Here is a 12797-nt window from a genome sequence, read left to right as displayed (position 1 = left end):
TTATTCATCTTAAGGCATGAAAAAAAAATTTTGAACTTCATTTTTTTAAACGTACTTTTCATTTTCAAAGAGTATTTTTACATGTCCACTTAGTTGTACAACAAACATTTTGACTTATGAATCTGACAAATGAATAATTAATATACACTGTGTAAAAACTATAACATAACAAAAATATATTTTTAAATATATTTAAAAATATATTTTATAACAGTATAACAATATATGTAACAATTTTAACAACTATAACCCTGCAAGGCATGGAGTGACTCATCAGTGTTCAATGTAGTGGTTTATGTGCAAGTTTACCATCAACACTGACACAAATACAAGAAAACAGCCTTTGAATAGTTGTCCACTGTAGTGACCACTATGTGTGAAAGGGTTAATATATTGCACTTTGCGTGGCATTTTGACACAGTTTTTAAATTTAATTTAATTTTATAAACTACATCACATCAAAAGAAATAGGTATGGTTTAAATAATAATAATATTAATAATAATCTTTTAAAGTTGCTCCTGGTCGTCACAGCAGATCATCTTCCACAGTTTTAGCTCTGATATACTCATTTCTAATCCTTCTCACTCCTTATGATAATTTTAATATCATCAGCTCTGTCTCCTGTATTTGTCTCAGTGCCACCATCCTCAGATATTAAATCACAGCAGGTCTCACTGCCATCTTGTAAACCTTCCTTTCCACTCTTGCTCGTCTCCATCCACTCCACCTTGTCTACACTCTCTTCTTCACGTCTCGTCTGCACTATGCACCCCTCCAGCTCAAATACAAGTAATAGTAATAATACAGAAAGAATGAACTGTTTGTCTTTACTCCACAGATGTCCCCAAAGTGTCTCTCCTCCAGAAGTCTTCTTCTTCTCTGGTCACCTGCCACGCTACAGGTTTCTATCCTAACAGAGCCGAGATGGTCTGGAAAAAAGATGGAGTGGAGCTTCATGAGGGTGTGAACAAAGGAGAGATTCTCACCAACAATGACGGGACCTTCCAGATGAGTGTTGACCTGGATCTCTCATCAGTCAAACCTGAAGACTGGGAGAGGTACAACTGTGTGTTTCAGCTCTCTGGTGTGAACGAGGACATCGTGACCAGACTGGACAAATCAGAGATCAAGACCAATGAAGGTAAGACTGGTATCAGAGGAGAATAAACTTTATTTTAAAGATGGTGTTCCTTGTTGTTCCATCATTTTTCTGATTAGCTCCAATTTGTTAGGAAAAGCAAGGAGATCAAAACTGGTTGTTAGTGTAGTGAAGTTACTTTGAAATATAATTGCATTACTAATACTACTGCTTGGCCCTGTTATGTTCTTCAGACTTTCTCAGACTCATTTTCATCATTACTTTCTGAGTTGCTGCTCCAAGGCTGAAAGAAAGATGATCTTTTAATTTCACTACTGTCTCTGCTGGGAAGTTCATCCTATTAAAACAAAAACCAAAATAATATATAATAAAAAGTGATCCTAAGACCTGTACAGCTTAGATTTGAGGCTGATATTTTAACCTTTATGTTGTGTTTAACCATTTCATGCATGAATTATGACCTCAATCAGGATTTTTTTTTTCTTATTTTTATTCACTTGTAGGCATGAAAAAAAAGTTTTTGAACTTCATTTTTTTAAACATTTACTTGTCAAAGAGGGTTTTGTCCAGTGGACAACATATGCTTTGACTTATGAATTTGATAAACAAATAAATAATATACACCGTGTAAAAACTATAACATAACAAAAAATTGTAATATATACTTTAAATATATTTTATAACACTTTAAGAATATATGTAACAAATATAACCCTGCCTATGGAGTGACACATCAGTGTCCAGTGTAGTGGTTTATGTGCAAGTATACCATCAATACTGACACAAATACAAGAAAACAGCCTTTGAATAGTTGTCCACTGTAGTGACCCCATGAAAGGGTTAATATGAAAAGTGTGGTGAAGGGAAACTGGCTTGTTTGTTATTATTTTTTATTTATGATTTTCTTTCTCAAATCTCAAAATATATTTTGTAATGTATTGTAAACCTCATTTCACTGGGTTAGTTTTTTTTTTTTTTTTTAATCATGTTACTGCTGAAAATCAAGGGATTCCTATATTACACTTAATATCTCTGACATTTGTTTGATTTCTGTGACCTTCTTCAAATAATGAAATGTCTAAAGTAGTGTTAATGAAGAATCTGATAATTCATTGGTCCAACAGCGAGATAAACAGTGCAAATGTTTTGGATTCAGGTCCTTCAGCATTCCCTATTCCTGCTGTTGTTGGTGGTGTTGTTGGTGGTCTTGTTGGCATAATGGTCATCCTGGGAGTCGCTGCTGTAGTCTACAAAAGGTGCCTCAAGAATGCAAACAATGGTGAGGAGAAAAAGATGTTGTCACACTTCACGATGACCATTTATAATTTCATAAAGTACTAATATTTAATACTTTAGATGGTAAATAATTGATACATTGTCCTTCAATAAGTTCTAAATAAATAACTAATATTGTTTCTTGTTTTCAGGATTCAAACCTGCAAACAGTAAGTATTTTAAATATCAAAGTTTAAACTTTTACAGTTATTTGATTTCTTTTATATTTTCATTATTGTTGCTTCATTTAAGAATTTTGATATCACTTGAGAAATTTGACAGAAATCACTGTTTTTCCTTAAAATATCATTTTAATTTTATTTTTAGATTCAGACACTTCATCTTCATCATCTGATGGTTCAGACACTAAGAAAGTGAGTTCAACATCACATAAATACAGCACAAACTATCATTTCTCAAATTAGTTTTTCAGAAAAAATTATTTTAAAAGAGCAAGGGCAGATGTACTAAATATACACTAGTAGGAGTAGGGTAAAGCTCTGTGGATAATCTACTACCTAATGAGCTAATGAAAAAAATGACAGCTGCATTGTTGTAGTATTTCATTCCACTGTAAAAACCTGAAACCTGGGTGTAAGTGCTGTCCTCTACAATATGTAGAACAACATAAAACATTCAGATTCACCATTTAATCCTGATGCATCACTGTGTTAAAGAAATTCTTGTTGTTGTCTCGTGCCTGTGCATCACTTTTTTTTTTGCTGCAGGCTCTCTAGGTACTAATTAAAGTCAGCATTAGATATTTTCAGAACAGATATTACTCTAACACATCTTCTGTAACTAAATCAAAAAGATCTCTGTTAAAATATGAAGTAAAAACAGAGTGACTGCACTGTATTTAATCAATATTTTTTTCTGTCATTTTCTGACTTGACAGGTGCCTGCTGAAGAGCAGAAAATGATCAACTCCACAGCATGAAAATAATTTGAGTCCACCGTAAAAAAAACAACTAAATTTTAAAAAAATTAGATATCAGATAATCTCTTTAAATTTATCTCCAGAAATATTTCAAATTAAATATTTTGTCTAATCCTCATTGGTAAAGTTAAACTAGGCACATGATTCAGTTCTCTCAATGGGTTTCTGAGACTTTGTCTGTGGTAGACATGAAGATAATATATAGAAAAAGCTGTTTTTCCTGTTTGTTAACCTTGTTAAAATTGATGTTGTTGAGTTAATACTCTCAACTTTTGTCACAGATAAGTAAAAAATACACAGCTCCACCACACAGGTCATGTAGAATATGAGTCTATCATAAGATAAGGTAAGAAAAGCTTTATTAGTCCCACACGTGGGAAATAGCAGTTTGAATCTCTCTTTGGTGTGTAAATATTCTTAAAAGGGCGTGAGTTTAAATTAAATGTATTCTTCTCTTACAAATTACAATGTGTGTATATATCCTAAAATGATTTAAAATGACATAATCTAGTCTATTAAGATAACTGTTTGAATTTTTCCCACTCCATTCCTCTCATAGTTATTTTATTGGCTTCTTTTGATATTTTTCCTTAAGATCTGTTAATCATAGTTTGTGTGCTGGGTTAGGATTATTTGATTCTTTGTTGTAGAAAGTATGGCATTCCTATTTTGTTGCAATTTGGACAAATTAACTTCTGATAAATAAAGTGCTTCCTAAACCCAGTTTGAGTTATTTATTTATTTATATATATAAATAAATAAATGCTGTGTAAGAGAATAGTTGTGAGCTGTAAAAACTGTTAATTAGTTCCAACTTAAAAAAGGCAACGCTTTACAAGCATTTTTAGCAAGTTTGGTAACCCAATTAGTATTTTGAGTTGAAAAAATATAATATTGTGCATTTCACTGTTCACTAAAACATTAAGTAGTCAATGTCAAACACCCAAGAAATAAATTAAAAACATCAAAATATAAGAATATTAATTAAATATATAAGTCTTAAGTTTTTCTTTAAATACTTTTTAGTCCATGTTTTAAAACTATAAACTGCTTTAAATAATTCGCAATATCATCTAATGCTAACTAATTATTAAATCTAAAACATAAATGAGAAGTCAACAAAATTTGACATCACTGACAGAACAAATATTCCAAAGATTGAAAAAAAGGCTGGCAACACCTGTTTCCACTCCAACTCTGAGAGAAATTGAATTTTTTTTTAATGCTTTGAAAGTATTTTATGATTAAAAAAAACTCCATTATCATAACTATATCTCTAACTAATAGAATTAAGGTTGAAAATCTGCATTATTGTAGTATGTTTGTGACTGTAAAACTTCACAATAGTGTGTTTTAGTGTGTATAAAACATAATATGACTTTGAAACAATTTACACACCAGAAATTATGAACTTCAGCTTAATATAAAACCTTCACATTAAAAACTAGTACAATCCCACTGATAAAGCTCTGACAACGGCATAGCATTCTTTTTTATTCTTTTTTTTCTTTTTTCTTTTTTTGTTGTTGTCCCATTCGGATCTTTAGCCATCAGAATTGTTGTCTGAAGGCCAAGAAAGATGCCAAGTGGATTTACTTTACCAAGTGGATCATCATGTCCTTTCCATATTGGTCCTTGACCTTGATTGACCTTTATTGTAATTATGTATTTATTTTATTTTATTTTCGGTTGTTACAGACGGGACAGACATGACCGGGGGATAGGACAGGGAGAAAGAATGAAAGAAAAATAGAGGGGAGAAGAGATGGTGAGAAAGGGGGTAAAAAAGAAGGAAAAACAAACAAAACACCTGGATCACCTGTATGGAGAAAAAAAAACAGAAGAGAAAACAAACAAAAAAGAGCAAAATAATAAATACAACACCATCACAATAAACTTGCTAACAGTAGATAACAGTAGATACTAAATATTAAATGTTATTGTGCAGCACGCAAGATAGACAGCACACAATGTGCTTTGAGGTAGCAGCACCACCAGAAAGGTGCAGTTTGTGTCTGTGTACACCTGTGTGCACACCTGTGTGGATCAGCATGCTTGTATTCCAAAGGTTTCTCCATGTAACAATCTGCTAGGGAGTGTGGGGAGCCATAGCCCTGTCCACCAGGGTATGAAGCAGGTATGGAGGAGATCCAGGCCCCAGACATCCAGAGGCCCCAGAGTACAAGGACCCGAGGAGGACCACCAAAGGGGGGGAACCGTGCCACCCTCCTGGGAAGAGCTGAGTAGAGCCCCAAAGGAGAGGTCACCTGAGGCCCAGAGGCCTGAGGGCATCCCACCCCCTGGAAGGGGCCCAGCCGGGCCACAGGCGCCAGGCCCCGCCAATCGGCCACCAGGAGTGAGCCGGTACATACATGAGCGCCCAGCCCCAGACACCAAGAACCATCAGCACACCAACATCTGAGGCAATCAGCCACCGGCAGGGAGTGTGGTGAGGGGAGATAGGCCTCCGTACTTTGGAGGGCCTGAGATGTTCCCAGAGAGGTGGAGTCTAAGACCCAACCTGACATATAGACACAGACGAACAGGCGCACGCAGACACAAACGTGCTTTCCCACCCCATATACACAACCAAATACTCGACACTCACCTGACGTGTAGACAGACACAAATAGACACTGCACAGACAGTCGCACTCCCCAAACATACTCTATATCCCAGGTCCAGGTACCCCCGCCCTCAGAGGGGCAAGCCGCACCTAGACCCAGGAGATGTAACCCTTCTCTCTGGGGTGGAGGCAAGCGGACCGCCTCCTTATCTGCAGTAGCAGGGAGGCCCCGCATCCCAGACCCCAGTCTGACGGCCAGCACCTCCTCCCAGCCCCCCAGCCCTGACGGCTAACAGAACGGGGCTGAGTGAAGACCCCAAACCAACACTGCTCATATATAGTGTTGCTGTGTGCTGTTCTAAAGTGCATTTAAAACATAGGAGGGCATGGTGCTTCCTGCCAGAGAGCAGCAGGGCTCCTCCCGAAAACCCTCAGTGTCTATATGCATTTAAAATTGAGGATAGGGCACCAGTGCCAGAGGTGGGTTTGAATACACAGACCATCCTCTGGATGCTGTAAAACGTGCCCACCCCCAAGGCCCTATATGTATGTGTTATGTGAGAGTGTGAGTAATGCAGATGTCTAGGTTGCAGGATAAACATAAAGTCTTTTTTTTTTATTTAACCTTTATTTAACCAGGAATGTCCCATTGAGATCAAAAACCTCTTTTTCAAGGGAGTCCTGGCCAAGTGGCAGCACATTTCAAAACAAATACATACGAACAAACAAAATTAAAATTACACAAAACAATTACACATTATTGAGGCAGTCTGTAGGCCTTTGAGTTTAGTTTTAAAAACATTTAAAGACAACAGTTCAGTCAGTTTCCAGTCTTTCTGTAACATGTTCCACGAAGAAGGCGCAGAGTGGACAAAGGCTTTCTTACCCAGCTCTGTGCGGACAAGGGGAACAGACAGCAGCAACTTATCATTTGAACGCAAGGAGTAAGAACCACTATTTGTCCTTGTGACCAAAGTACAAATATAAGGAGGCAGCAATCCAAGCATAGCTAATGTTCTTCTCTACACACAACTCTTGGCCTCCAGGGCATAAAACTTTGGACTTATAACCAAAATAATACCTATATGAGACACAGTTTATGATTCTAATGTTAGAGATCCTGCAACTGGCGTTTGGGCTGTGCAGGGGTCTCTCTCTTCTGGAAGATGATTGAATAAAAAGAAATATAAATGTTTTAATACACTATGAGTCGGTTTTCTCTGTTCTATCATGGGGACAAAAAAATCGGGGTTTAATACCTGTCACTTCGGGCCTTAACTAGAACTGTGCCTGTGGTCTCCCATTTCCTCACTATGTTCCTCACAGTGGAAACTGACAGCTGAAATCTCTGAGATAGCTTTTTGTACACTTCCCCTAAACCATGATGTTGAACAATCTTTGTTTTCAGGTCATTTGAGTTGTTTTGAGGCTCCCATGTTGCCACTCTTCAGAGAAGATGCAAAGAGGAGAAAAACTTGCAATTGGCCGCCATAAATACTCTCTCTCATGATTGGATTCACCAAACAAACTTTGTGTTCCAATAATCGGTGCTAAAGGTATTTAAATCAATAAAACAATAAGGGTGCCCAAATTTATGCACCTGCCTAATTTTGTTTAAGTACCTATATTGCACACTTTCTGTAAATCCTAAAAACTTCATTTCACTTCTCAAATATCATTGTGTTATTATGCTGTGTGATATATTTAACTGAAATTGCTGATTCAATGTCATGATCGCTGTGTGGCAGGCAGGATGAGGACCCAAAATGCAAACTCACGGACTCAGGGGATAAACTCAAAACCACAGCTTTAATGCTGGAAGGCAGATCACAGGAAATACAAAACTTAAACTGGGAACAATAAACTAACACTCGCAGAGAGACACAGGGAAATCCACGCAGCATGAAGGAGAACGCGACACAGAACTGAGGGAGACGCAGACATAAATACACTGAGGGTTAACGAGGGAAGTGGGAGCACATGGGGAACACAGGTGACACTGATAATCATAACAAGACAGGGCAGGGTGAACATAACATGACGTATACAGGCGCGGGAGTCCCAAAGTAAAACAGGAAGTACAGAGGTTCAAACAGGAGGAGAGAGAGCACGGGGAGAACACAGACATAACGGGCTGGGGAAAACATAGAATGAAATACAAGGAGGGGAGACGAGGGCTCACAGATACATAGAGGGGCACACAGGGGATAAAAGTCACAAGGGGAAAACACATAAGGAACAACGTAACAGATCAACCCAGGAAGCATGGCCTAAATAAGGAAAAAAATAAAAAAATACATGAAAACTAAGAATACTGGGCCAACATGGCCCAGGACCATGACATTCGAACAACCAAAGATTTATGAAGAAAAATCATGGAAGTGATCAGGGATGCCCAAACCTTTGCATACCACTGTATGTGACTGCTAAAAATACTGTAGGTTAGATCAGATGCTGATGTACATTCATTTTGCAGATCTGCCCTTGGTTCACTCTTTGTTGTGTTGAATGCTTCATCCACTTTACAAGTAGTTATAATATGTTTGTTCATTTTCTGTTTATTTAAAACACCTTTCATGGCTTTGTCCTTAAAAATATGAGCAATTTGACAGAAATCACACCAGATATGATGAATCTCACATTTCATCTCAAAATATAAAGAACTCTGAAAAAGTCTTGAGCTATGTGTCATTTTTTAAAATACTTTATTAGGAATAGGTGCAATGATTTATGGAAAAATGAACAAACATACAAACAAAAGTATAAATTCAGTATATGAGGCAAAAAGAGAGTCTGTATAATTCTAACAAGCTTGAAAGTGAACATTCGGTATGATCGTCTTTAACAAAGACTCCTGGGCAGCTTTCTTGTCATTTCTTTTATGAGGTTTTATAAGGATGTTAAAAGCTGATTTTTCTGTTCTCTGTGAAGATATTACACAGAGACTATAGACCATAAACTATAGACAGTTTTTTAGGCACACTGCACATGATGCTAAGATATTCTGAGATGTAAGTTTTCAGCTCATAGCTCTTTGGGAATAAGAAGAAACACTTTGAAAGACTTTCTAAAAGCCTGGAGAGTTATTGATAAAGACTAGTTAAAAATTAAAACAAAGTCTGGCTCTTTGAAAAGAAAATATAAAGAAATAAGAATAAGGGGCGATTCAAGAATTTAACACAATATTGAAATTTCCTCCTAACTTTGAACTTTGAACTGTGTATCTGTCTCTTGTATAATTTTGTATTGTATAATAGAGTAGCTATTGTTCTTTACATTATTTACAAGGACAGTTCACCCTGCAAATTCACCCCAGGGTGAGACCATGCATGTTAGTTAGACCATGTTAGTTTGATCAGTTTGCATCCTTAATATACTTGCTACTTATTCTAAACAATATATAGAATACTTCATGTGTATGACATATGGCTAAGAAACCACCTGCGAGCAATATTTTCAAATTGTTGAAGAAAACACAAACTAATTCAAGGATGAGAAAAAGTGAGATGAGAAAAATTAACCCCAGCAAGAAACATGAAGAGCAGATGCTGCAACAACACAGGATATAATCCAAGCAGCAATGATCCTCCTGTAAGTAGGAAAAACTCCACCTGCTGATGTGACTGTCCAGCGTTTGGCTTGAAAATATTCTCAAAAGAAGTGTTAGCTTTATGTGACTATGCCATGAGGAAAGCATGAATCAAGCTTTATGCTATAACTGCCTGTAGAACAGCTGAAGCTGTTCTTAGATTTTACTGGTCTGTGTACAATCATACAAATTTAGCATTGCCAGCAGATTGTTGTCAGGTTTGTTCCTGGTCGGTGCTGGTCTGCAGTGTAATGAAAAGTCAAACTATTATTATTTTGAATAACTTTTATATAAGTATGAGTAAAATAGCTGTAATCTTTTAATATACAGTGGCTTGCAAAAGTATTCGGCCCATTTGAACTTTCCCACATTTTGTCACATTACAGCCACAAACATGAATCAATTTTATTGGAATTCCACGTGAAACATGCAGTAGAACAGTAGGCCCATATATTTTAAATTCCCTCGTTCAAGACCATGACGACTTAAAACCACAGCTCTATGTAAAGATTTGACTTAATTTTGTGAAAAACGAACAACACAAAAACAGTAACATACCATCTGTACATCAGCTCAATAATTTGCTGCAGGCAAAGGCCAAGACTTACTGTTTGCCACCCAAAGCATTTTTCTTGCAGCATATCTGTCAAAAATGTCCATCAGGATTATTTTTAAATGGATTGCTTTTTCTGGTAACTCACATTTACAATCGCAGACAAAAGACAAACAAATTATTAAATTTGTGTGATTTTCCAGTTTGAACGCACAGAGGTACAGTGCTCAGCACTGTTGACTGTGAGGTTCCATGTTCAAATCACCTGATTTAATTATATGGTTTTTCCCTCTTTCTACAGTCTAAAGAAGTTAGATTGTGGTTCGTAATTGGACATGATGTGGTTGTGAACATATAGGTGTCTGTGCTGCAATGTGTCTAGTTCCCATGGCTGCAAAACAAGCTTGCGTCATCATTCCTCCACCACCATGTTGACAAGTGATATGCTGTGTTTATTTATTTGTTCCTCAACATGGTGCTGTGCATTAAGGCCAAACATTTCCACTTTGGTATTTTCTGTTGAAACTTTAAAACTTAATCTGCACTGGAATTTAGAAAGGAGGAGGAGACTTTCACCTGACAACTAACCAAACATACCATATTTGTTCAGTCTTTCTCTAATTGTACTCATAAACCTTAACATGTACAGTAACATGCTAAATGATACCTGTAGATTTGTATAGCTCTTTATTTTATTTACTCTTTATCATGTAGTTTCTCTGAGCACTTATTCGAGAGAAGTCCGAAATACATTCTTATTACTGTTTGTTTTGACTTTTAAGCTACCCTACCAGGATATTTTCATTCAAATGCTAAGACAAAATGTCAATATCTATGAATGTGGAGACTCAAAAGACTAGTTAGGTAATAGTTGCCGATGGATTTATGAAACTTGATAGAAACTTGGACGTTTGCAATAGGTGAATTGGTGAACTACCGAGGTTGCGCCCAAATGCTTAAAACTGTTAGCTGGTCAGTGTTTTCAGGTGTGCTTGTACTACCTGTATGGTGCGGAGTGCTGACTAAGTCATGTTAAACCTGTTACGAACTTGTATGTCCGTGTGTTTGTTTGTGCAGGTGCTGTGTTTTTGTCTATGTTAATTTAGCTGTGCCAGGGCCCTGTTCCGATTGGTGCGTGGACTTACTGCCCCGGCGTGATTGGATCCAGCTGGAGGACCCGCCCAATAAAAGGCGGCTGGAGTGCTACAGCGGGAGAGGTCCTCGCATTTCTCATCATCACCCAGCAGTAGTCCTGTGGTAGCCGTTGGCTGCAGTATACGTGCGAAAATTGTGGAAGTGGAGTGGGTAGGGGTGAGCTGCCGTTTATTTTGATCACCCGTTTTCTCCTGTTTTTGAGTTAGTTAAGGAGGTCAGACTCTGTCTTTATTTTTGACTTTATTTTGGTAAGGTCAGGGGTGCGGGATTTGTGTAGGTTTGTTTTGTTTATTGTTTTGGCCTTGGCTCACCCTGAAGTGTTGACACTCCCGTTTTGGTTCTCTTTATTCACCTTGTAAATAAATCACTTCACATCTAACGGATTTGTTGCGTGTGACTGCTTGGGTCTTGGGGAGGGAAGCGAGTGCCTCGCTCATGTTATGGCCTGGCCCTAGACGGGTCGTAACATGAATTGGGGGCTCGTCCTCTGCCTTTTTCTGTGGGTTTTTGCGTGTGTTTGGTCTGTTGGCGGTTTTCTTGGGGGTGGTAGGTGTGTGGAATTATGGAGTTTTCTTTGGATGATTTTGTTACTTCGCCTTCGTGGGATAGAATTGTGAAGTGCAGGAAAGCGGATTTGCTTATCATTGCTAGTTGTTATGACGTTCAAGTGTCCTATGGTGCCCGCAAAGCGGTGGTTAGGGACGCTTTGTGTGCAGAGTTGGTGGAGCGAGGCGTTCTTCCTGCCCCGCAGGCAGCTGTAGAGCAGCCTGATGGCGGGGGTGTGAAGGTGGCTCCGGAGGCTGAGCCGGGGTCGGATGCCGAAGGGCCTGTTAACGTGCTACCAGCCGAGGCGGACTCTGATGCTGCTGAGGCGGGCTCTGACACAGCCGAGGCGGACCTTGATGCTGCTGGGGCGAAGCCTGAAGCAGCTGAGTCTGGTACGGCCGGGGAACCCCTGGCGGGGCGGTCTACGGAAGATCTCCGTTTGACCCTCCGTATTAGGGAGGTGGAAGCCCGTGCTAAAGAGCTTGAGGTACAAGCAATGCACCTCCGTGTCAGAGCTTTGGAGCTGGAGCGAAAGCCCTCCACATCTGCCTCTAGTCATCCTAGTGCGTCCACCGCGGTCCCGACAGGTTTTGACATCACCAAACACGTTAAACTGGTTCCCCCGTTTCGTGAGGCCGAAGTGGATTCCTATTTTAACGCTTTTGAGCGTATAGCGGCCGCGTTAAGTTGGCCGAAGGAATTTTGGCCGCTGCTGTTACAATGCAAATTGGTTGGCAAAGCCCAGGAGGTGTGTACCAGTTTATCAATTGAAGATAGCCTGGATTATGACGTCATGAAGAAGACTGTGTTGCAGGCATATGAGCTCGTCCCAGAAGCCTACCGTCAAAAATTTAGGAAGTGTGAAAAAACCGCCAATCAGACATTTGTGGAGTTTGCCCGTGAGAAAAGTCGCCTGTTTGAACGATGGTTGCAGGCCAGTAAAGCACAGGATTTCGAGGGGCTGAAAGAGCTTCTTTTGTTAGAGGAATTCAAAAAATGTTTGCCGGACCAAGTAGTTATTTATCTGAATGAGCAAAAGGTGCCCTCACTTGCTAAAGCGGCAGTGATGGCT

The 12797-nt window shown here is 38.7% G+C and overlaps 1 protein-coding gene across 1 annotated transcript in view; it reads left to right on the top strand.

Moving 5' to 3' along the window:
* Positions 1-12797, top strand: part of LOC147303377 (class I histocompatibility antigen, F10 alpha chain) — a 145401-nt gene that overhangs the window by 8530 nt on the left and 124074 nt on the right. The gene's annotated exons all lie outside the window — the stretch shown is intronic.

This window comes from Aulonocara sp. 'chitande type north' Nkhata Bay, linkage group LG22 (genome assembly GCF_057382095.1).
Source record: "Aulonocara sp. 'chitande type north' Nkhata Bay isolate Kocher_YH1m ecotype deep benthic linkage group LG22, A_spYH_male_GT1.1, whole genome shotgun sequence".
Lineage (NCBI taxonomy): Eukaryota > Metazoa > Chordata > Actinopteri > Cichliformes > Cichlidae > Aulonocara > Aulonocara sp. 'chitande type north' Nkhata Bay.
The sequence above is the reverse complement of the archived record's forward strand: the minus strand, read 5'-3'. Positions and strand labels throughout refer to the sequence as shown.